Source organism: Chroicocephalus ridibundus, chromosome 4 (genome assembly GCF_963924245.1).
Source record: "Chroicocephalus ridibundus chromosome 4, bChrRid1.1, whole genome shotgun sequence".
Taxonomy (NCBI): domain Eukaryota; kingdom Metazoa; phylum Chordata; class Aves; order Charadriiformes; family Laridae; genus Chroicocephalus; species Chroicocephalus ridibundus.
Genome location: NC_086287.1, coordinates 32,809,696 through 32,836,320, shown reverse-complemented (window position 1 = coordinate 32,836,320; position 26,625 = coordinate 32,809,696). Strand labels below are relative to the sequence as shown.

Below are 26,625 nucleotides of genomic sequence, written 5' to 3'. Positions count from 1 at the left end.
GGGCCGCGCCGCCAGCTGCCCCCGCGGGGCTGCTCGACCCGGCCCGGCCCGGCCCCCCGCCCCGCCGGGCGGGCCGAGGGTGCCGGCGCCCCCCGGGGTGGGCAGAGCGGAGCCGGTGCCGGGCGGTGCGGCGGTGCCCGGGGAGGGAGGGAGGGAGGGAGGGAGCCGGGGGCCGGGGGCTGTGTGGGGGGTCGCGCTACCCCCCGTTTGCTTCCCGGCCCGCCGCCTGCCCCGTACACTTTGGCTGGGGGGGGGAGAGTGCTTGCTATTAATCTGCTGTGCCGGTGACACGAATTGCCCGTAGCGGATTTGTTCTAGTAAAGTGAATCTTTCTAGAAGTGACTGGTAGGAAACAAGAGTACAAGTTCATGTGATGTTACTTTGTGATTCTTACAAAAAGTATTCAGAGCTCCGTTGCTACACTGCGTTGAGATGTATGCCCAAGAAGGAGAGAGCAGCCAGAGGGTTTGGGGTGGGCTTCCCCCCCCTCCCCCCCACTTCCCTACAGCGTTACAAGTGAGCTTGAGGGTAAGGGGTGAGGAAGGTTCCTGGTTAGTTGTAAAAATGGAAATTAACATTTAGACAGCCTTTAAAAGTAGCTGGATCGTGTGTTACTCGCTTTATATTTCGCAGCACAAGTAAGTCTGAAAAATATTTAAACAAAAATAAAGTCGAGGGAGTCAGGCTCATTTTGATCTTAATTTCAAACTTGTATTTTTTAGTGTGATCAGCATTTCTAGTACAACTTCCAAAACCCACAGATTTTATCTAAATAGCTATGCCATTTTTCCTAAGGAAGCAGGCTGCCCGGTATCAGAAAACCATGTATTTCGTATTCGCCACTGAAGTGTTAGTGCATCTGTGTTAGATGCATTAGTATTAACTGTTGCACTTTGACAAGGCTATATTGATATGTAGCAGAATTTGGAGATACGTGTAATGGGAAAACAGTGCATTCTCAGAAGTCAATGACTTAACTTACAGATTTTCATCTTCAACTATAAATATTTTTTAAAAAAATCTCCATTTCAGTGTCTGCAAAGGCGTTTCTTCTGCGTTAATAACACTTATAGCAGCAGGCTTTTCTCCTGCAGGGTTCTTTGTTGGAAAAACAATTTGTATCAATAAGTCCTGTCCCCCCCAACACACAATTCTGCTGTCTTCTTTCTGAGAATGGTACTGTATTAGTGCTAAGTGTATTTGCCAGAATAGCTTCAGTAATCTCTCCAGCAGAAGCATATTTGTGTGCCATTTTGGGAATTTCTCTGAGATAGGAATCTTGAAGATAGAATTAATTTCTAGGGGAAACTTCATAGCCTGTGCATGAGTGCTTTCTTTATCACCTGTCTCCATTTGGCATTCGGAGAAGGTAAATCAAAGTGCGCGATTTGTTATTCTGCTCCACTTGAGAGCTGAACTAAATAACACTTGGTCTGAAATTCTGATTGAAGTTGTAGGAGGATATACTGTATTTAATTTAATGCCCTTTAATAGCATCTTCTTGTTCAGCTCTGATGCTGTCATTTTAAAGGTTGGATCGGAGTAGTTTTTCCCTGTAGGGAGTGGGAGGAGTAATCATTTCAGGGGAAAAAAGTAGTCTAAATTCCTAGAACACTAATAGCCACAAACTTGGCCTAGTGTCCAAGCAGTTGTTTTTTGCCCTTAGGGTTCACTTTGTTATCACTCTTTACAATGCTCCGAACAGTTTAGGTATAAATATTACATGTAGAAGTTGATGACATTTTTTTTTTTTGTACGAGAAATAACAGCAATCTGTTTGTCCTTTAAAAAAAAAAAAGTTTTGGAGAAGATCGATCGATGCTTCAATAACCAGGCACTCATGTACATTTTATTAAAAGTTACGTAATGTGCTCCTGAAGTCTTGCGTGTAACTGCTTATTTAAGCTGTCTTTGTACACATCCTTTCAGCCGCCTGCGCCAAGCTCCTTGAAATACAGGCGCATATCACTCACTTCAGGGGTTTTGCAGTCTCTTCTTAGCTACTACTTCGGTAAACTCAAGATTAGGAATCCTGGAAATGAACTTCATGTACACTCTTTGTTTAGTCTTCACGCCCACAATATTTAGGTAGATTGTGTTAGATTTTTCCAAGCAAGAGGGTAGTGGTTACAAAACAGATGTAAAAAGTAGCAGCCTCTGATGCAAGCAAGCACTTGAATTGTTTTGAAACTTTTTTTCACCTGTTTAGGTTTTTTAAAGAATGTTTGAAAAGTTACACACTTACATTTGTTTGATTTTCTTTTAAACTACGAGTGTTAGCAAATTTTACAGTTACAGTAGCGGTTTAGGGTTTTTCAATTGTGTGGATATATAACCAAGAAAATTAAATAGACAGAAGTGTCATGCATATGATATGCCAGCATTGGTTTGTAAAGCATATCGTAATATCAGAGCGCTATTGGTTTAAAGTGAAAGAGAAAAAAACCCTTTATTTTGGCATTTCTTTCTAGAGCATGAGCTTAAACATAGCAGTGATAAATGATGATATGCATTGTCTAACACTTGCTTTTATATAAATAGCTCCAGAAGATTGCTTAAATGATAATCGAAAATATGAAATAGGGTGGCCTTCATATCACAAGGCCAAGGGTCTACAAATGGAAAAACTGAAATAATGAAATATTTCCAAGGCAACAGACTGTCAACAAGAACAGTAATGCATGGGCATATCATAGAGCTACCAGAGAGGATATTAGATCTTATAGCTCTAGAGCCAGGAGTTATAATGACCTTTATTAAATAGAGCCCTCCCACATTACAACAATCTTTCCGATTTCTGATTTATGGATTAGCAGTCATACCACTCTTCATAATTTGAAACATTCTCCCACCATATTTGATTTGCTGCATTTTTCTCCACTGGAATCATACATTATTTAGGGCTTACATGAGAGTATTGATCAACAAAAGTTATATTACATATTTTCAGTAACTAATGGAATTCTGAATAACAAGGTTTTGTCTGCAGCACTGTTTCTACATTCTTTACAGCACAACTGTGTTTTTCTTACAAGTTATATCCAGTTTGCTTGTTTTGTACCAATTTAACAGCTTTATGTTCTAACGCTATATTATTAATGTTGTAAATAATTAGAGAGTTTTTTAAACAGATTAATACAGCACCCAAAACCGTAGGTATTTTTAAGAGAATATCAGGATATATTGTCAACATCCGTCTCCCTTTATTAGTGTCTCACTTGAATTTCGGAGTCTAATACACTGGCAGTTTCAAATCACATTTGCTTGAAACTTGGCACACAAGTTGCCAGCCCAGATGGGAATTTTACTGCGAGAGTGATATAAAACAGTTGTTGAAAATTGACATTCTAGGCATTAGTTTCATCAGCATCCATCCTAAAAAGTACAATGTTTAAATAAATGTTTGTTTCATAAAATGATCTTTATAACAATACCCTCTTTATTGGAAAATGTATTGTAAGATAAGAATTTTGAATAACTGATACTGACCATGAAAACTAACTGTTATCATTTTATTAACGTTTTGGGATTAATTCTGCTCCCATTGAGGTCAGTAAGATGAAGCGGTTTTACTAACGTGGGAGAATTTCATTTGATATCAATTAAGTAATTGGTTTTTTAGAATTTAAACTTATGAGACCGTTTCCTGAAATCTCCTGAAACCTTACATCCATTCATTCAGTCAATCGGATTCATTTTATATTATTGTCACTAGTAGCTCTTGCAGGTGTAAAGGCACATCCTGTGAGATGAGATTTCAGCACTAGTCACGTTGTTTCAAAATGAATCAAGTGAACTTCTTCTGCAGGATGTCGGCCTGGAAATTTGGTTTTATATTTTAAAAGTAAGATTTTTTTTAAGGTAGATAGCCAAGACTCTGCATTTTCACTCCAGTCATTTGATTCTTTGGTTGGTTTGTTTGTTTATGCTTCATGTTTGGGGGATTTTTTTTTTTTTTTTTTTTTTTCTTTAAAAAGAAGCTGCCAAAGATTTATGGCCATGAGAGGAAATGTTTTGAAAATTCATTTCATAATAATTGCATTTTTCAGAAGAGGCAATTTCTTTCTATGTAATATTTATAAGGCTACTGCATGTTATCTTTAACATACAAAAGTCCCATTAGTGCGAATGAGGTGCGTGACTTTTTGTTTAATAGGACTTTGCATAATAAGGATAATTTGTAATAATATTGCATTTTGCTGCATAAGAAGATGTGCCATAGTAAGAATATAATGGTTGCTGCCATGTCTTATATGACTAGAGCATTGTTCTGTGACTAGCTCGAGCAGTAGTTTTGCAATACACAAAGTCCTAGTCAAATGAATAGGACCCTTGTGCCATTGGTTTGAACAGGACTTTGAGTAGTAAAAATATTCGTTAATTTTTATGCTATAATAGTATATTACACGGGACAAAGGAGGTACGCTAAGGGTAGGATAGTATTTGTGTCTGTAACTTGGCAGAACTGGACCCTGTCTGTGGGGGAATATAGAGTTCACGTTGTATGTTAATCTTTAAAAAAGTCCCAAGTGAAATTATGCATATAATTAAAGTATACTACATAGAATCACAAGCAAGGATAAAAGTATTTTTACCATATAATTCAATAGATGTGAATTTGTTCTCAGTGAGATCGCAATGACAAACTTTAACGTACTTAGCGGGAGGAGGAGTGAACTTTGCATCTGTGTATTATTAAAAATTGCAAAAGTCTTGAGATTCTCAAGTGAAAATGGAGCAGTCCTGAAAGAGATTCTGATCTCAGCCTGCTGCAGCTAGATACTGAGAGTTATGCCAGCCCTTACCCGGCACTCTGCATGCCGGCAAGAGTCAGGCACATTAAAGAACAAGTGATATGTAAGCAAGAATTTGAAATGGATTACCGAAAGCAGAGTTTTGAAGATTTGTTACAGGCTGTTTTCCCAGTCTTTCTTATGCGTTGCATTTTGGACTTTCACTCTTCAGTCGTATCTTGCCATTTGTCTGTTCTAGGGAACTTCTCACTGATGCCGTACGCTGTCTGGAGAAGACTTTAATATTAATACTGAGTATTTCTGTAGATATGTTTCTTTATATAGCTTAGTGTGCTTCGAAAGGTCTGTAAACACTGTTCTACACGTTTTGCTGATGAGATAGTTACGCACAAAACATTTTTTGAGAACTAGCAGAAGTGGCAGAAGATGTCAATGTTAGCACTAGGAATAAAATTCCAGCCCCCATTTTGACCGTGTATTCAAAGATTACACTGCCTTCGTTAGAGGGATTTACATTTCTTTTACAGGCAAAACCTCCACTGAAATAAAGTGCTTTCAGAGAATGGCTTGATTGCAATTTAAAATTAGCTGTTAGCTTGATATATAATAGAAGTTCAACACTTATGTTAAATAATTTAAGTGGAAAAGTACTGTTCCATTACCTGCAGGCATGTTAGGTTTACATATGTATATAGTGAACTTACGGGATATAGTCTGGATAATATGTATGTATGTAATCTACAATAATGTCCCTGGGGCTTGGATTTTCTGAAGAGCCTATTGGATTTAGGCATCCAACACATACTGCATTTCAGTGAAATACGGGCACCTAAATCCTATAAGCCCCTTTTAAAATACTTGCCTGGGAATTTTGCCTCCAACAGGAATTTAGAACAGGCTTCATTACACATTACATTGTTTCAAACTGAATTTTATTGAGTAATGAATAGTCTTTGAACAGTCATTTTGGATTAAATCCTAAAGGGTTATAGTTTTGCTCGAATTTAGGCACAGAACCGATACATTTATATTATGACGGGGGCGATTTTTTTCCCTCTTGCCTATGCGTCATGTTTTAAAGTCATGTGCAAATTCACATTTACGATCAGTTTACTCGCAGCTCAGGCTCATTTGAGTTAGGTGGCTCAGAATTGTCCTGCCAAAGCTGTAATTCACTTAGCAAAAGTATAACATACCAAATTTTAGAAGAATGCTTGTAAGAAAAGCAGGGTTTTTTTAGAGATGATGGGAGGCAGAATTTGTTACTTTGTGGGAAAAAAATGTAAGTGGGCAGTCTTCACAGGTCAAGGTTGAGGTCAATAGAAAGAACTGAGTGACTGAATCTGTACAGTGCTGGCAGCAGGATTAAAAAAGGGAAAAAGTCTTAAAAAAGAGAGTAGTTGCTGGTGGTACTTATCCTTCAGCCTTCACAGCTGCAAAAAAAAAAAGTAGCTGATTTTATTTGTCTGACTATAGTTAGAGGTAGGATTGGCATGTTTGCTTCACCTTTGCATAAATTACTAACAGTATGGACAGGAGGTTCTCAAAAAAAACCTGCATTGTGAAAAAACAAAACTGTTTTCTCTTGGTAAGTAACAAATAGGAGATGAACATAAAAAGAGAAACAAATGCTTTGGGCTAAATTATTTATTCATTCTTTCTGAGTTGCTGTTCAGTTTTACAACAAAACTTGCATTTCTTGTGGAAAATCAAAAGTACAGTAATTTTTTTCAACGGCTGAATGAGCTAGATAAATGGTACTCAAGTAGCAGTGTTTGAAGGATCCAAGTAGTTTACTAAAGTATCTTAATTAATTGGATGTTCACTTTAATAGTGAGGTTTCCTGTTTGTAGGCAATGCTCTGTAACAAGAACATATATTTGATACGTAAATGATATATATGATTTCAGAAGGCCTGTTTTTATTCAAGATCTATTTTTTACTAAACAACTGTTTTGGATTAACAAACAACAAAATAAATGGAGGTGACAGAAAATACAGACTTCAGATGAGACGCATGATAGAAAAGATACAGCAGATTCCAGATCTTTCAAACATATATGTGGTTCCTTTTATCAGTCATTCTACTTAGACTCAAATTTCAAAACTAAGAGGTGCCGTCTTTCCTTTCATTCCTTTGTTAACAGGAAGAAAAATGCTTCTCTACATAGTTGTGATTTGTAAACTGTTATTCTGAGGGAAATTTCAACTTTTGTTTTTATATCACTTCTCAAGACTGCAGGATGTTGCAAGCACTGCAAATCCCCTCTTCTTCCAAAAAAAATTATTTGACATACTGAATGTGCATCTTTAGGAACATCCAGTATTTAGGTTCTGGATTTAGGAATCCTTTTGGAGAGATGTTTTTTTTTTATTTATTATTGTTTCTTAATGGTTTTGTGATAGTATTGCAAAAAACTATTCAAGTCCTATTCATGACTTATTTTTTTTCTTGTGGCAATTATCATATATTGCAATGTTTGTTCACTTCAAATAGGAGCAAACCCCAGAATGATTAAGGGAAAAAGTGTCTTTTGACTGACAGAGAATGGCAGAATATTCTGCCTGAAGAGCAAAATTAGAATTCTTCTATATTTATTCTGCTTGTTACTAATTGTGAGGAAAACTTTAAAAGATCTTCCACTGACTTGTATATTGCAAAGTGCAGGCATATGTTGTATGTTAGATAGACACAGTATATGTATTTTTTTGAAAGGAAATAATGCCAGTTGATTGTCTTCAGCAAGCTATAAATGTCTTACTTTAGATAAAGTTAAATGTAAATACATGCATTGGAATGGCGATTTTTTTTCCTCTAATGCTGTGAGGGAAAAGTAGGCTCATCCTTTTTTTTTGCACATTTTTATTGTTCTGTGTAAATGTAATTTGTTAATCCTGTGAAATTTGTCATAGATAAATTTGCTTGGATTATCTTGTCACCACCGTATCTGCATTCTTTTGTTCATTGCTTATTCATAATTTAACAGTCTGGCAGTGAGCCTTTTTGGGATGCTCACAAAAGATATATGACCTCTACCAGCTGCTACTATAACCTGCAGAATGCACAGCAAGACATTAGAAACGTGAGGATTCCTCTACTGATTAAAGTGCTCTTCATTTAAACAGTCTGTTCATAAGAATCTCAGGAATCTTTGTGGATAGCAGTTTTGATTTTTCTTTTCTCACAAAATTAGTTCTAACATTTTATTTTTTTTTCCCCCGGGTGGGAAAACTAACATTGAATCTTAAGATGGTGGTGCTTTGCTTTCAGATGGACTAATGGAAATTAAATCCCTCATTATTTATGCATATGTATACATAAATGTGCATGTGCATATACACATTTGCATATATCTCTACCTATCTCTACCTATGCATGTATGTGTATCTATATATACATATGTATTCCCATATATATATGCAGTTTTGCAGTGGGAGAAATTACTGCCTACGTGTCTTATTTTAAAGCTAACTCTTCTATTAGGGTATTTTTCAGCACATATTATTATCCAGTACTAATTTACAGAAGAGTTGTCTGATTTAACCCTGCTTTAGCCCCATCATCTTACAGATTGTATTGTGTAAATACTCGATATTATACAGTACATGAAAGACATTAAATAGAATGTTACTTGAAGTGTAACAACATTTTAGATTTTCATTATTCTCCCGACTCGGTTTAGCATATAAATTTTTTCCCCTTTTTACTTTTTTTTCTTCTTATCTGCAGATCAGCTTGTGAGTAATGGCTAGTTTTTACCTCCCCTTTGTGCTGGCACATGATTATAGTTCAAAATAATTCATTGCTAATCCATGCAGTATTGGTTCATCTCCATCACTCTGTTTTGTGATTAGAGCCTCAGGCCTGTAAGAACATCCTTCTGCACAGCTTTCTATCCTGATTTTCTTTGACTGCAACCCATATTTTATATAGTTCCGTCATTACTGTTCACCTACCAATCCTTTTGCATTTTTCAAAAACGTATCAATTACAAGAAATTAATATTTTGGTGGGGTTATTTTTCAAGGGTTTATGAAAAAATACTTTTTTTCACTGCAGTAAGTCTCCAGCAGTGGTGTATATAGGTCTTGGTTCATCTCAGTTGATGATGGAAATCTGACTTGAGTTTCTCATTTTTCCTTAGCAGTCTGAATTTCCTGTATACTTATTTACATTAGGTGCCTCAAGAAGTCCAGGATCTTAAAAAGAAACACTGTGTCTTTTTGAAACAGACTATAGTAGAATAGTAATTGCAGTCTTGTCATTTTAAACACAACATTTCAAACAGAGCTGGTATAAAATAAAGGTGACGGAGGAACTTTTAAAATATATGGGGCCTGATGCTACTATGATCACTCTGGTTGAAGTCACTGTTTATTGGGTCAGATATGAACTGATATGACGTTAGAGCTGGGCTTATATGATATAATGATATTGTACCTTGATCAGATTTAAATTTAATATTTCCAGTTTGTGAAGCAAATCCATCGTTTTATTTCACATCAAATAGTGCTAGTTTTATGAGAAGGTCATCTAAAAGATTTTTCAAGACTTTGTTTCAGCATTGAGTAGTCCTGTGTTCCTTTTAATAATTACTTTCATCTCATTGTAGCCGTGTGTTTGAAAGTGTAGGTCAATAAGGATGATCGCATTCAGAATTTCATGATCTGTGTAGTGGAACAAATTGAAAGCAAAGCCTGTATCAATCACTGTGAAGGGAGGGTTAATTGTTACTGCTTCTCAAGCCTCTGGACAGATAAACCAGTAATGAAATACTTATTGCTCTGATATGTGAATGGTTAAGGATGAAACAATGGAAACAGAAGCAGCCTTCAAAGATAACCAAAAAAAAGCAAAGAAAAAAGAATAATCTGGACCAAAGTAAGATACTGTATATGCGGTGTATTAACATTTTAAAAGTAATTTTTTTTCCATCTAATATAGCCTTCTAGTAATGATGTAAGACAGCAGAATGTATTAGATTTCTAAAGTGAATGTAAAATATGAATTTAAAAGCTTTTATTATGCAAACAATTTAAAATAGTTTACATGAAGTCTGGACCTTAGTTAAAGGTAACATTTCTAGCATTAAGTGTTTTCTTTTCTTTGTTTTTCATTTGTGGTACCGTTAAGTGTGGGGTTTTTTTCCTTTCTTTAAAAGCACAGCTGTATTTACTAAATCGAGTATGTTTTGTTTTCTTGTGAAGTCATTTTAAAGTATTTTGTCTACAGCCAACCCGGGTTCTAACGGAATGTTTAAAGATAGAAGCAGCAAAATAAATATGAGTGCAAAAACAAATTATGATATTACAGTAAACATTTAACTATTTCTAGAAAGTGAACTTAACATTTTAAACATCTGTTAGTTACTTATATGTTGAAATATATGCAAAAATATTTAGCCAAATTGAAGTCTTAGGCCCATGACAATCATCTCAACACAGTGGGTAGTTCTGAAAATTAATGAGAATGATAATACTGTAAAGACTGTTCCAGAGTTTGCCCAAATTCATTATCTAAGACTCTTGTTAAGAACATCTCAAAGAATTTTAACCAGGAAAATATATTAATGGTTCAAAAGCATTTTTCAAAACAGTGATTTATAAAAGTATAATGGAATTATATATGCAAGAGCTATAGTTAGAAACACAAATAACATAGGAGCGGCACATTATGAAAGAGCATTTTCCAATAGCTAAGGTACTTGGCTTTGATTTTGTCCATAGGTGTCAAGCTTTCCTTATTAATTTATATTTTGGGACAGAGGAAATGAAAAAGTGAAGGCAACTTACAAAAAAATATATTTTTGACTCTTTGTTAGTTACTTAATGAGGCCTATAGCTGCTTAAAAGCTAAGTAAAGTAATTAATAATTTTAGAACTGGTGTAAAAGTCTTTTAGACAATCAAAAAGCACTTTTAGGAGGAAGGGTGATGAGACACATCTTTAGATTTCTCTTCAGAATGTTAAGAATTTCCTGTTGCCTGTTTCCTGATGGGATTGACGCAGCTGTGTATCATATGGAATGAAAGAGGAACTGAGTGCCTGACTTTGTTTTATGCAAGTCCTTTATTTAAGAAAATATATGTGTTGATTTTGCCTTTTTTTTTAAACAGATCACTGAGACAAATGCTATACACAAAATTATCCAAGTGGGAGTTAATTATAATTAATTTATCTATTTTCTAAGGGACAGAAAATTTTAATAACTAAAGTATATTATTTAAGAATGTTTTTTTTTTCTTTCTTTCTTTTTTTTTCTGTGTGCAATGAAAAAGAAAGCAGAATGCTTGGAAGATTGCTATGTCATTTCCATTTGTATTTTCAGAGGTCATTGATACATAGAAGTGTGTGTGAGTGTGTGTATGTGCATGTGTAATTGTTGAAAAACAAATCCGTTTATAGAGTTTCTTACTCATTTTGGCTGTTGTGCAATCTGTAGCACACCTACACAACAGTTTTCATGGGAGATGTGACTGCAAAATAGAGACAAATGGGAGGATTCAAAATAATTTTGAAACAGTAATTTTGATCTAGACTGTCCCACTTTATGGACAGATTCTTTGAAGAGAATTCAGGATTGGTAACTGTATTAATTAAATTTTTCAGTAATTTCCTTCTATGGTGAAAAAAAGCTTAGCAGAAGGCGGCTAACTTGGTTAACTGATCTGGGAATGGGTGAGGAAGAGGAAATGCAGATCTGTAGCAGTGGGTCCACCCTTCCACTTGTTGCCCAGTTCCTGGCAGAGCCAGGAGCTGTGTCTCATAAAGTTGTTTAATACTCATTTCTAGTTGGAATTCATACTGCCTCAATCAGTATTAACTTCTGCTCAGAAGGCTGTATAAGGCAAATTCTATTACTATATAAAAAGCCCCGGGTGTTGCAATCACATGAGTAAACAGCTTCTTAGTATCATACTATAGCCCTATGCTATGATAGAAGAAGCAAACACAAATGCAGAGTGGATTGCAGTGATGGGCATGATAAAAGGCAGAGCAGAGGCATATGCGACTAAGTGGGGTGATCCCACTGGGTTGCTTTTGAGACTGTCTCCACGTAAGATACGGACTTCTAAATCATTATGCAAATTGCACTTTAAATCTTAAGTTTTAATCCTCTCAACCTGTCAGTCAGCTGTGAAAACAGTTGACCATGTCCCTGTTCTGTTTGCCCTGTGACTTCTTGGCAAATGTCCTCTTTCTGCTGTCCTTGGATACTTTGATCATTTCTTCAGTGCATCCTTTGGAGGATCTTTCTCATTCACTATCCAGCTTTGTGTGGGAGTTCTGCAACGTGTTGTCTCTCAGCCGCCCCCTTTTTTTTCCCTCGTTCTGCTCTTCATCTTTGCATAATCTCATGTAGAAACACAATTCAAGTATCATCTCTTTGCCGATGATTCATAGGCTCATGGTATTTCTATCTCAATGAAAATGTAGTCTTGCTTCTCTGTCATCTCCTCCTTTATTGCCTTACTTAGACTGCCTTAGTCAAAACAGATCTCCTAGAGTCCTTTCCAAGCCCTCCGTCTACTTTTTGGGGTAACACTGCCATATTGCCTATTAAGACAGGTCCGTAATTTGGCAGTCTCACTGATATAGACCCCTCTCTCCCTCATAGCTTAGCAATTAAAAAGGCAAGTAGAGTATTTGGTATTAGTAAGAAAGAAATAGAAAAACAAACAGAAAACATGAACATTGATATAGTTATGCCAATCCATAAATCCACAGTGTGTGCAGTCTATGTATTGTCCGTACTTTTGTTATCATAATTTCAAAAAGGTATAGTTTAAGAGAATGGCATAAAGGCTGACGAGATATAAGGAAGGTGTTTTGTCAGAGGAAAAGTTAGATAAAGTAAAATATTTCATCTTGGGAAAGAGATGACACAAGAATCAGCCATAACATCATGCAAGGCCTCAAGAAGGCAATGAGGGAACAATTATTCATTAACTCTAATATTATGAGAACAAAGAAACATCCTGCGTAATTCTCAGGAAACAGTTTTAAAACACTTAACAGAAGGTGAGGTTTTTTGGTTCTGTTGTTTTGGGGGCTTTTTTTGGGCTCCCCCTCTCCCCCCCAACATAACATGCAATTGAATAGTGGAATTCCTTGCCAAAGGGTGTTTTAGAGGTCAAAATATGAAAATGGTTCGGGCATTACTCTATTACGGCTCTGATGAGCTATTAAATGTGGTGGTGATGATGCAACTCAGCTTCAGGAAGTTTTTACACAGCTGACTGCTGGATGTGACATGGGATCTCATGGAAAGGAACACTCTTTCTGTGCTATATTTAGTTTACTGACCTAGTATAACTGTTCTGTTTTGTTCTTAAGTTCTTTGCATTCAGACTACGCCTAAGTCTTGCAGGCTTTTTCTGCCTACCATCCCTGCTGTACGTGTTTTCCTGCCCACTCTTCAGTTAAATGCTCATCCTCACTACCATGGAGGACTTTTTCTCCAGTCATATCTGTTCTGAGTCCTCTTACAGAGATAATTTTCAGAGTGACAGACTGTCGCTCTGACCATGCTTTTTTATATCCCAACTGGCCTTCCTTCTCTGGTGCATGAAACACTAGGAATTTGCCCTAAGTCCAAAACCTTCTTCACCCATCTGTGTCTTACCATTTCTCTTTGTCAAAGTTTTCCTTCAAGTTATAAGACCAGCCCTGTTGCCCATTTACTGTATTTGCAAACACACATTTGTTTGATACCTTATGATACCTTGCACTAGTGCTTCTTCATGACCTCACCTTTTTGAGTTCATCTGTCTTCCCAAGACGTTCCTTACCTGAAATGCCTACAAAAGCATGACACCATCAAGCTATTTCTAACAAGATACCACTTCTTCTGATACTAGCCGTGGTTGCCTGATTGCTTCTAAATAGTTTCCTGTCTCTTATCTGATACTTGCACTGTAAGATTTTGGGGAGTAGTGACAGGGTTTTTGTCCTTTGTCACTTGATTAGATGTGGATGTGTTAGTACTACAGGTACTGCTGCTAATCAGAATATTTTTTGTCAATAAAATAATATTTCATGTATTACAAATCTTTACTTTTCTGCATGTTTGGTTGATCTGGGATACTGAGTGCCTGTAAAAGGAAGTGATGTCTTTTAAGTGGGTTGGGGTGTGAAAAGCTTTTGTGAATTTCAGAGGAGATGGGACAAATTAGTGTCTGAGAAATCCACTGAATGTTACAAAATACATATCTGTCTGAGGAAATGCCTGCACTGAAAATGACTGGAGACTGTGGGTGCGTATCATATATGCTGTTGCTGTTTTATGTTGTTCCTTCCAACTGCTTTTGGGGATTCTCGGAGACGGGATACAGGAAACACTGGTCTGGCCCAATACGCCTGTTCTTACATTGCTGCGTAGGATGTTTCTGGAAGCTGTAGCAAGTCTCTTTGGTGATTCTCTTTCCTAGAAAACTGTTGGAGAAAATGGCCTCAGTTAAGTAGTTTTGGCTAGTATTATTTTCAGCATATTTCATGAATGGATATGAGATGTGTCGCAGCTTAATTACACTGTGTCATAATGTACTTTTGTCTCATGTTGGTATGACTGAGAAAGACCTTATTGGGACCTTGCAAAAAAAATAAATCATACCTTGAAAAAAAAAAAAGAAGAGTCCCTGCTTTGAAGAGTTTGTAATTTTAATCGTTATTTATTTTTCATGTATTGGAAAGGGTTTTCTGTAACATAGTAGTTAATTTTACACTCATATTTGAAGTTTGATTTTTTTTAACATCAAGCAAAGTGCATATTTAACAGGCTGAATTTAGTAAAATTAAATGCTTGGATATTATTTTGCTTGGTGAAGCACCAATGGCAAAAAATTAATTGTAGTGAAGCCACATTTTGCTGTTATATCAGTGTAGACTTGGCGCTATTAGAAAGGCTTCAGATGATTATTGAGGTAGCAGCAGGTATACGGTTTGCACTTTGTAAGTTTTTCTGGCTTGAAATAATTCCTCTTATGTTGACTTTTTTAAGGAAGGAGAGGGGAAAAAGAAATTGATTGTGGAATTATATTCATTGGAAGGTTGATATCCGTACCTGACTGTATAATAAAGATCTGACAAGCAGATCTTGAATCAGGAGGAGAAATTTGGAGAGTTCCAGGATGGGAAACTGAAACTCGGATGGCAAGATTTCCTAGAACCTTGGCAGGGAAAATGGTGCTGGTGTTCTAGAAAAACATTGTACTAATATCTCTGTGTAGGCTTCTGATTGAGCTAAATACAACTCAGAAGCCTAAAGGAATTTTTTGGAAGGAGAGTGAAAGGAAGCTTGATTTGTTCCACAGCATATTTGGAAAAGGAGGGAACAGCCTGATTTATTTTCGGGTTTGAATGTGTATCACAGTCTTGAACGGGCCTGGGTTTACCAGATGGTGTCATGAGGGACTTAGGCTATGACTTGCTTTGGATCACAGACTAGCTGAGGTTGGCAGGCACCTCTGTAGATCATCTAGTCCAACTCCCGCTGCTGAAGCAGGGTCAGCTAGAGCAAGTTGTGCAGGACTGTGTCCAGTTAGGTTTTGAACACCTCCATGGACGAAGATTCCACAACATCCCTGACCAGCTTGCAGTGTTTGACTACCTCACGACAAAAAAGGTTTTGCTAATATTTCATTGGAGTTTTCTGTGTTCCAGCTTGTCTTTGCCTCTTATCCTGCAACTGTACACCTCTGCAGAGGGTATGGCTCCATCTTCTTTGTAACATTCCACTGGATAGCTGTAGACAGAAATGAGAGCGCTCTTTCATCTGCTGTTCTTATGGCTGAACAGGCACAGTTCTGTCCTGGTGCATTATGTAGTGCAGTTATCTATGTATCTTGGTGGCTTTCTGCAGTGGCTTGCTCCAATACATCCCTGTATTTCTTATACTGGAGAGCCCCAAACTGGACTGGGTACTCCTGATGCAATCTCACAAGTGTTGGAAAGAGAGGGGCACCTGCTGCCCACAGTCTAGTTAATATAACTCAGTACGCAGTTGGCCACCTTTGCTGCAAGGCTGCAATCTGATAAGGTCTGCCACAGTCCTGAGATCAAAGGTTTCTTTTCAAGTAGACCAACTCTAAAATCGCAGAGCTTTCTAATAGGAAACCCCAATTTTATGGATGTTAGTGGAATATCATCAATTTGAATGTGAACTTTGCAACAAAAATGCTAAAGGTGGGTCAGTAACAGCAGTGATTTTGGGTGTCTGAACAAACCCTGATTAAAGGATACACCACAGCAGATCATAGAATGGTCAACCTTCACCTGCGATCAAGTTTGTTATATGTGATACTGAATATTGTGACTCAGGAATTGTATATTGAGTTGAAGGGATAGAAATTCACCTGCAATGAAACAGTGGTAGTCAACATCTAGGACAGAAAGATTGAATCAGATTCTTTTAAAATGTTTGGCGTCACAATAGATACTAAGGTTATGGCTGTAGCACAGTCCATAGGTAATGAGCATCAGTTTTCTTCTAGAGAGAAAAATCCCAGGAAGTTACTAATCAGGAGTCTTGTTTTGTATCCAAAATGATGTAAAACTATTCTGGGAACTGTGGAATTCTGTTTGTTCCTCTTAACATTGTGGACAGGATTAATCAGAAATGGAAGCATGCTACAGACATTCATTAGGATCAGTAGTTCAGGCTGAAATAAGTGTCTGCATATTTTTTTTTAATTGCTCATAAGCTGTGCCTTGAGCATCAATAAGTCTTCTGCTACTTGATTTTTTTCTATAGTTACTACATGTATATCCCTAGGTATTCTGGAAGAAACCAAGGAAGATGGTTCTATCCTGCAGGCATTAGGTAATTTGACATAAGTGAGAATTTCTCAGAGGTCCACTGCCTCTGGATCTTGATAATGGAGATGCTGGAAATGGACAATTAACAGTCCGAAGAAAAGTTTCACTTCCATAAGAAATGGGTACATGAGAAAACTGCAAATAACTTTTAAAAACTCATGAAAGTTGCAGCTAGTGATATTTGGGTGAGCTATGTCTGATGTGTCTCTTAGAGATATGCGATGCTTCAAGAATGGAAAAAATAGGATTAAATATTAAAATTTCCCTTCATGGTGCAGGAATGTTTTACATCACGTTGGCAGTATAGAAATGCACAAAATAAAGTGGAGTGGATGAATAATTTTTAACAACTCCTTCCGGACGTTAAAAAAGAGCTCCTGTGAACATCCAGCACTTCAAAGCCTGATTTTTCAACCAGTGTTGCAGCTCATGGTGATGCCTATTATTGACCTGGAAACAGCATTATTACAGGAAAAGAAATCCTTGTTCTGTGGGAGCAGCAAGGTGCTGAAGAAATGCTTACTGCTCAAATGGGCAGCGTAGAGTCTCAACGTTATTTGTAAGGGGAGCATTTTGTTCTTGAAGTGGATCATAAAGGATTATACTGGCTGCAGAACGTGAACGATCACTACTCGTGTAATTGGGCGGTGTTTTACTCTGCAGTCATATGATTTCGCTTTTCAGCATAAAACATATTATAACTTGCTTGCATGTCTGGTGCTTGTTTCTGTCCCTACAGTCGAAGCACTGTGCTTGTGTGTGGGAGGGCACAGGGCTGAAAAGAGGGAGAGAAATTCTCAGGGCAAGCTGACCTTGGTGAATAAGGAAATATCTTCATGAAGAAGAGACAGTGTTTACTAAGGGGCTGGACTTCTTAATTTGTGGAGCAGAGGTTCCCAAATTGAATCCTTGAAGAGTTACCTTCTTGTAAGTAAAAGTATTACGGAGTATTACAGAGTTGTCCAGAGCTGCGCAGCTTTTTCTAGAGGGCCCAGACCAGAGGTACTGAAATTTTATTCCTGTAACCTGATGGCTGGGTTGAGGGTAGAAAGAGAAGGTCTTTTGATCTGCAGAAGGGAAGAAAGGAGTGTTAGTCAGTGGGGGTAGCAATTTGGAAAGCTTTTTAGCCTCTGGGTGGAATTACTCAGGACTGTATATGGTGTAGGCACTTCTCACTTCTCCTCTTGGTCCCATGAGCAAAGTATATCCAATGTGTCATGACAAAGGCCTGTCTGGCCGTGCAGTGAGAGTGTGCATGAGCTTCACGTCAAAGCTTAGAGGCTGCGGGCCTGTCTCTTCATCTGACAAGATGAGGTACATTAAGTGACCAGGGTGGGGATCTACTTACAGCGCTCCCTGCTCTTAAGGAACCCCACACATGGACAAGGAGAAGGCTGTAGGTCAGTTGAATGATTTGGTGAACTTGATTGCTGTCTAAATATTGGCTACTCTAAGCTCTCTTATTAATGAAGGTGAAGGCAGAAGGCAAGATCGGACTTACTGTGTTTTATCACAAAAGTATTCATTTGTAAAAAAGTGGAAACTAGGATTTGTAAAGTACTGCCTGTTTCTCCATCAAAGCAGCTGGACAGGAGGAGGTGGGGGTGGCAGACCGGGAGTCCCTCTGGGAAGCAGGAGCAGGACAGAGTGCAAACAGGAGACCAGGCCTTGAACACTCATTGGTGTCCAGCAGTTGGTGGTTTACAGATGATACTTTTCACTTTGGAAGGTAAAATTCGCCATAATCAGAAGCTGTAATAAGCACCTTTAAAAAGAAAAGAAAATTGGTGTACTTTCATGCTTTTTATGATTTCATGCTTTTCACAACTTTTAAATGGGAGGGAGAAACCTGAGCTCTCTTACAGGCGGACATTACAGGCCTAGCTCCCTGTATGTAAACAGAAGTGCATCGTGCAGGGCAGCAGGCAATATAGTGCTAATTTTATTTCATTTATAAAATTATTTCTCAACAGAGTGACCTAAAACGATAATGCAGTTTCACCTATGTAGATATCTCGTCTGAACAGGTATTTTTAATTTATTTATTTAGTCAAATACTGGTGATGGTGAAGTCAATGGCAGTATTCCCATTGACCTCAATAGGATCAGATTTTATCGTTCTTTCACTGATAAACTTGGAAACATTGGACAGAGGAAATAGGCTTAATTTAATGATAATAGTCATCATCATCATCATCATTGGACATACTAGGAGTTGTTGATCTTTGCACTTCCTGTTGGAAACTATGAGATGGTAGCTGCAGGCAATGGCACAGAGCTCGTTAAACTGAGGCCTTCTTTAACAAAAGAATAGGTGTGTTAAAAAATCTTAGTACGGATTTAGAGAACACTGAAACTGCTTAATAGTATTTAAAATATGTGGAAGCTATCAAGCTGCTGGAAACTTTTTGAAAGTAACAATAGATTCATCATTAAAATGGCACTGCACAAACCACTTAATAAAGTGCTAATAAGATATTAAAAAGTGTGCCTTGTAATAATATCTGAGATATACCTCTCTTAATGAGATTGTTTTAAGATCAAATATTGACAGATACGTTTTTAACAGTGTTTGAAATTATGTCAAACTTGAAATTTATTGCCCCTGGAGAGCTCTTAAAAACTTTTTTCTAGCAAACTCTTTGTTAGTATAAAGTAATGGATTCTGAGAGATGAAATTTGAGTATTTAATCAAGAGAAAATCTCATTTTTGCATAGGGCCAGCAGCTTTAAAACCATAGAAATTTGAATGCTAAGAATTGAGTTTTTACCTTTAAGGTGTGATTCAGTAAAAAAAGTAATTGTTACTGTACAGTTCACCACATAAGAGTTTTTAAGATAGTGTCATCAGCTGCTTCTCTGACACATGTGAGGAGTTAATTGATTTTATTTATTTGATTTCTTCTTGAACTATGGATCATTATTTGTCCATAGGGATAGCAAAGCAATTAATCAAGAAAATGTAGTGCTGAAATAACATAGTTAACTTTTGGTAAAGTAATACCGCTTATGTAGAACCATGCTAGAAAAGTAATGATAAAAAGATAAAATTATCACTCTTGATCAAAGAGAATCTATAAAAGATGGTTCACTGGCTGCCTCTTTATGAAGTAAAGGTGTTGAAATTTATGAAGCAGACTGAAGTTCTACATTTAGGAAAATATGGCTATAACATATGTAAACAAATCCTGTCAATTGCTTTGTGTTTAGTGCAAAGTTTTTAATTTCTCAAAAAACTTGCAACTCAGATATATGTTTTCACGCATTCAAGTTGTCTGGGTAAGACTAAATAAGTTAAGATATGGATAAATGTAAATATGTTTTACATACTAAAGATACATATCTAAATAAAGGCAGTACTTGTGTAAGAGATCCAGCTATTAAAAACAGCAAAGAAAAGTACTAGTAAGTCCATCACAAATAATTCCCTTCCCAGGAAGCACAAAGCTTCTCTTAGAAGGTGTGCCACCGTGAGTGGGGAAGAGGTGTGTGGCAGAATGTGCTGTAATGGAGTTATCAGTATTTACACTGATTTTTCGTATTGGAAGGGTGTTCCTTGCTGATGTAGTGATGAATTTACTACTGTACAATGTAAAACAATCTGTCAGATGTGTTTTATATAGGTAAATTAATATAAATCAGACTTAAGTAGTTTTTGAGAACTTAGCTGTGCAGCAGAAATATACTAAAACTTTTAAAAGCTTTCAGTGGAAAATTTAAGGACTAGAAGAAGAAACTTAGAATCATAGAATCATAGAATCTTCATGGTTGGAAAGGACCTTTGAGATCATTGAGTCCAACCATACACACACAAAAACCCCCCCTACAATCTCTGCCACTAGAGCATGCCCTGAAGTGCCACATCTAGACGTTTCTTAAATACCTCTAGGGATGGTGACTCAACCACCTCCCTGGGCAGGCTGTTCCAGTGCCTGACCACTCTTTCAGTAAAGTAATTCTTCCTAATACCTAATCTAAACCTCCCCTGCCGCAACTTCAGACCATTTCCTCTGGTCCTGTCATTATTCGCCTGTGAGAAGAGGCCAACACCCACCTCTCTACAACATCCTCTCAGGTAGTTGTAGAGGGCAATGAGGTCCCCCCTCAGCCTCCTCTTCTCCAAGCTAAACGTGCCCAGCTCCCTCAGCCTCTCCTCATATGACCTGGTCTCCAGACCCCTCACCAGCCTGGTAGCTCTCCTCTGGACACGCTCCAGCGCTTCAATGTCCCTCTTGTACAGAGGGGCCCAGAACTGAACACAGTACTTGAGATGAGGCCTCACCAGTGCTGAGTACAGAGGCACGATCACTTCCCTACTGCTGCTGGCCACGCTATTCCTGATACAAGCCAGAGTGCTGTTGGTCCTCTTGGCCACCTGGGCACACTGCTGGCTCATGTTAAGCTGGCCGTCCACCAGCACCCCCAGGTCCTTTTCTGCTGGGCAGCTTTCCAGCCACTCTTCCCCAAGCCTGTAGCGTTGCTTGGGGTTGTTGTGACCGAAATGCAGGAGCCGGCACTTGGCCTTATTAAACCTCATATAACTTCAGGATGTCTGTTGATGGGCAGCATCTTGCTTGCGCAGAAATAAATAGATTGCTGCAGTTAAGTCAGTTAATTTATCTGAACTGATTAAAAGGGTGTAAATAATTAAATAGATTAAACAAAAAAAGAGGTCAATATTATAACAATTATCCTGGAAATTGAAATTAACTCCTAGAATATTTTCATTTCTTATCTGTAATAGTACCTAAAAAAAAATCTAATGGCAGTTCTAGTGTAAATGAGGTCAAATACTCATAGTGTCAGAGAATGTGTTTATATATATTCACAAAAATAATTGGGGTATGGTTAGGGAAGGCCAGCTTGTCAGACATACTGAAAATTCTTACAAAATAAGGGGTTTGAGGGAAAATCTGTGCGACTCTTAACTAATCTTGCGCATAGATCAAAATCCAAGCCTATCCAGAGTGATTTGATTTGATCCGCTGATATTAAAATGTTGAAGAGAGCAGCAGTATCTAGTGTTCTTCCATTTAAAGTGGATTCAACAGTAACAACAATGTCAAAATGATTGAAATTTGCATTTTGCAGGCTTTAGGATCGTACTGGGAATATCAGTGTGGATTAGTCGTGAGCTCTCTTTTCTTTGATAGAAAGTACTCAGAAAAAAAAAAAGGTGTAAACTGTGAGTCATTTTTTGCCATTAGTTATATCCAAACAATTCCACTGGTATTAATGAAGTTGCAGAGTGTAATTGAAAACAGAAATCGTCCCTCTGCTATTGAACTTTAATATATATTCTGAAAATGTTTTCTAGGAAAAGTAAATTAGTTCTACCAATAATTCAAGAAAAAGATGGGATTTGCTTAGCTTTAGGTTACAGTCTTGATGGGGTGAACTCTTTTTTGCCTCAAAGTTTTGTGATTATTTGATTAATACACTGGTGTTGATTTTCAGTTTATCAGTGAGATGCCCCCAAGAAGAAATAAAATTGAAAAAATTGATTAATTGCTGCTTATAATTAAACACATAGAAATTAAAAAATAATAGTATTGATATTTTATTTTGTTTTAATGCTGGACTCCTGCGAGACAAGATTAATTGAAAGGAGAAAGAGAAGCAAGCCCTTAAGGCTGGATAATGTATTGCTTTCAATTTCACTTGCTAGCATAAACAAAGCAAATGCTAAAGTTGCCCAAGAAATTGAAACTTGGGTTTGCAGATATGTTTAAGTGAAAATCTTCAGTGAGTCCTAGTAAATGATATTAAAGTTGCTAAGTTAAGAGAAAAGCTACTTTAAAACAAACAAATAATGTTCTGTATTGAACAATTATTTAAAGTTGCAGGGCAGTATTTTCAAAACAGACAAAGTGGTTCAGAACCTTCAGTTTCATTTTCAGATATGATTTATGTACACAAACTTTAATCTCATTGAAAAGGACAAAGATGTGTAGGTGCTTAAGGGCCTGTTTTGAAAAATGGGGCTTTGGTTTCCAAATCACCACTATTTTTAAAATTTTTCTCCACTAGCAATAAAAGGTCATTTGGGTTGTGTTTTTCGTAGAAGAAAATTATGGTAACAGAGAACCTCATCTAGTTTTGATTAGAAGCTGGATTGCGTTCTTTATTTTTGCCAGAAAGGGATACTTTTGAAAGAAACAGGGAGATTCTCTGAAGATGTGAAAACCTGATCCCAAGTAGTACATAGTGAAAGGTGTCAAGATTTCACATGTGAACATTTAAAGCCTAATAACAGTATATGCAATATGCAGATACTGCAGGTTAAATTTTAAAACCAGTTCTGTATTATCATGTGTTTTTACACAAAGCAAAATTTGACATTCACTGGTGCTCTGCTAAGTGTATGCTGATGCTGCAAAAAATGATCATCATGCACATTCTGTTCCTGTTGTAGGATGCGTGGCCCAGCCCTTCAAATCCTTGCATTGCTTCTGATTTAATATCTAAGTACAGGGATCCTACCCAATTAAAGATTTTCAGGATCACTCATATGTTTAATGAATGAGTGCTTGGTGGCAACATACAGTATGCCAGAACATAAAATTATCCAAACAACAGAGCAGCCATTTAATATTTATTTAAAATTTACATAAGCAAAACTAGACAAAATATGAAATGAATGCAGTGCTACAAAATGTAGAAAAAACAGGCTTGGGGTATAACTTTGTGTTAAAAATTTTCCTTAATTTAAGGAATTTGTATACCTTTGTCTGTTTTGTAAGGGTGATCTGTTTTATCCTCACCATTCAGATGCAAGCAGGCAGAAGGCTTTATTTTAGAATTTTTACATCACCATCTAGCTTTTTCTTTTTATTACTTTAGGTGCATGGCACAAGTTTATTTTTGCTTGTGGCCAGGGAAGTTGCTGAACGCCTCCCCAGAAAGCTGGCTGTCCTCCGAGCCGATTGAGACGTTCTATTCTGCCAGCTCCTAGGGTCAGGGAATCGCTCTGCTGGCAGGAGCACCTGGCATTTGTCATGGAGGACTTTCCCCTATTGTGTTCAGGCCATGCCATGATCGCTTTAAATACTTCAGATTAGTGTGTAGAAAAGGGAGAAAGAATCCCTGACAAGCAGTGTAGTATTAACAGACCTTTGCAAAGCTATACTAATGATTACTGAAGAGGTGGCTTTTCTTCTGTCATGACAGAGGTACAGTAATTCCATATTTGTACATTCCTAATTGAATTTTACTTTGTAATTTACCTTGGAGCATCATTGCTGACCAATCAGGGCCACCTCAAAGCTCACAGAAGTCAATCAATGGGAAGACGCTCAGTGACTTCAAGTGATTTTGGATCATACTCCTAGTCAAACTTTCTTAAGAACTCTCCTTCAGTGGTAGCCTTGATGTGTTTAATGTTATTAACTAGGTTTGAAGAGTAATAAAATCAATACATTTTACTTCCATTTTTGTCTGCTAAATTATCAGGGCAGTCATTGCACTTACTAGATAGCTCCTGTTAAATGAGTCACGTTACTTCACAGAAATTGAGAGTAAATTCTGAAGGTTAGGACAGCAAGATACTTTTCACATCACAGGCATAAGAAAAACCATGGACTAAAAAAGTGGACTATCAGGTAGACTAGCAAGTATTTTTGTAGGAATTTCCAAAACATAATCTGTCCAGGTTGCATGTTGTACATCATCTTCGGGTGTCATGTGACTTTGGATAGATTTTGAAAAACTATTAACTCACAGTGACTACAGAGTTTTGATTTTTTTTATAAATGTTTTTGTTTTTCATGAAGAAAGAAAGTTGGATTGGTCTAATCCTTAAGTATCCAGCTGATCTCTAGTTATTGTTTGGCCTGTCCCATCATACCACCATTAATGTATGTGAATTTCTCGAAGGATGTCCAGCATACTTCACAGGTTTAAGTACCTCTTTCAGTGCTGTATCTTGGGCTCACAGTCCCCTGTCAGTAAGTTTTTCTCTATTTCTGTGGAGTGCAAAGGCACACATTGCCATGGGCACTATGCACGCAGCTAGAGAAGATTTTCATTATGAATCTCTTAATGGTGAGGTTACATGAGGCATTATTGCTCTGACATTACCCTCTCTGTCCCTTCATCATCTCTTTTGATTTGTACAAAAGATACAGAAATTCCCCAAACACCATCGTATTCATTAGAATCACTTAGATATTTTAATCTCTCTGGTGGGAAAGCTTGTGCTTATTTTTGTCTTGACATCAGTAGATAGAGCCAGGTTATTAGCTAGTGTTAAGTACTGTGGTTCCACTGGCTCTAGTGCTGTGTTGTGAGTTTACACAAGTTGAATATCCATCTGAGTATGTGCAGTGCAGCTATGAAATCCCATCAAAAATCATTCCAACTTTCCTCTTCTGCTTTTTCTATTGTTTTCTCTCCATTTGTACACATGGGTTTATGCCTTAGATGCAAAACCCTTCACTTAGTGTAGATACTAGAGCCAAAATTTTACATAATGTCTTGATATTAGTCACCAAAATATGTCAATACCAATAAGATGCTCAGGTACTTTTAGAAGCTGGCTGCTCATATTTAGGACATCTGATTTTTTTTCATCCCTTGGGACCTATCACAGGTAAAATCAATAAGAGACTGTTCTTTGTTTTCAATGAAAGCTAGGTAACACTGCCATTTCTGTAATTCCAAATTGTAGGTAGATACTGGAAGTCTGTTATATGCCTTCGCATATAAGTATGTGAGCCTTAAAAACATGGGATTTCTGTTCCTGACATCTGATAAATGTTTGGTATGCAGTAAGATATAGAGAGAATTGTATCAATGCACAGTATGCCTTGAACTTTTTCCCATTGCTTTCCTTACTTTTCTTTGTTATTTTTCATGAACACCTGTGGTGCTCTTTGAAAAGCCTACTTTCTACCTGTATGGCCTTTAGCTGAGAGCAGAATTTTCACAAAATTCTCTTTACTTTAGCACTGTTGGTCAAATAGCTACAAGTCCTGAGTAAGCATATTTCATTGTTAACTTTAGTTATTAAAAATGTTATCATTTGACAGTGGTGTAAAACTTAGTAGTTCCAAAAGACTCTGGGGTTTTGAGGTTTTTCATTGAGTTCTTTGGATTATTATTTACCAAAATTGTGTCGGAGAAAGTCCATTTAGTCCCTCCTTTCTCTTGATATGTAAACAACATATTACACACACATACACACACATATATATTTGAACCATAAAGGAAATGCTATTTTAATTCAAGTGTTTTCGTAAGGCGAGCTTCACTCATGTTAGCTGGAACTTTTTAGTCACTAGTTTTGGTCCCTGCTTTTGAAGAGTAAGACAGATTTGTTGAACCTTTCAGAAAGACTCTGGTCCTAGCTTTGTTGGTCTAAGGAGGATCACAAATATAGTTTCCCCTTTTCTTAAGAAAAGCACCAGCATTCCCTAGGAGGACCAGGAGTAGGAAAGGCCAGCCAGAACACCATGAGGGCATATACATCATGCCTTCGGAGCCTCAGTGATGTCACCATATGCTGACTTTGGTGTTTATTTCTTTATGCGCACTTGCAAGGCAGTTGGCCAAGGGTAGCTACAGGTAGGTAAAAAAAGAGGTGACTGAGAAACTGATTGATTTTTTATGAAGAAGTTAAAAAAAATCATTCTAAAAGGGGATCACTTAGAAAGTAGCAAGGCTGCAGTTATTAAAAAATAACAAAGGTTAAACTTAGATAAGTGAGAATCCTGTTAGTCATAGAACTAACAAAGTTGTCCTCATCATTGTTGGTTTTTGGGGAGGAAAAGGGATGTTATTTTAGTTTGTTTTGCTTCATTTGTCTTCACACATTGTAAGCTCCTGGCCAGGACTGACCATTATATGCCTCTTCATTGCAGTCACACTAAAGCCTAGAGCTTGATTAGCCTTTGGGTCTTCCTGGATTATAAATTATTGTTAAAATAATAATAAAAAAGGAAAACAAATTTATGAATGACTGGCTCTAAATTGAGGTCTAAATTCAGATAGAATGGGTTTTTCATTTTAAAGTTACAGGGAGTTGACTGGTTTGGCAGAAATTTTGCTAGGAAGT

General features: G+C 37.2%; 1 protein-coding gene across 6 annotated transcripts in view; it reads left to right on the top strand.

Annotated features, from left to right (window-relative positions):
- The window catches only part of NPAS3 (neuronal PAS domain protein 3), a 625,871-nt gene that overhangs the window by 5,051 nt on the left and 594,195 nt on the right, over window positions 1–26,625 (top strand). The gene's annotated exons all lie outside the window — the stretch shown is intronic.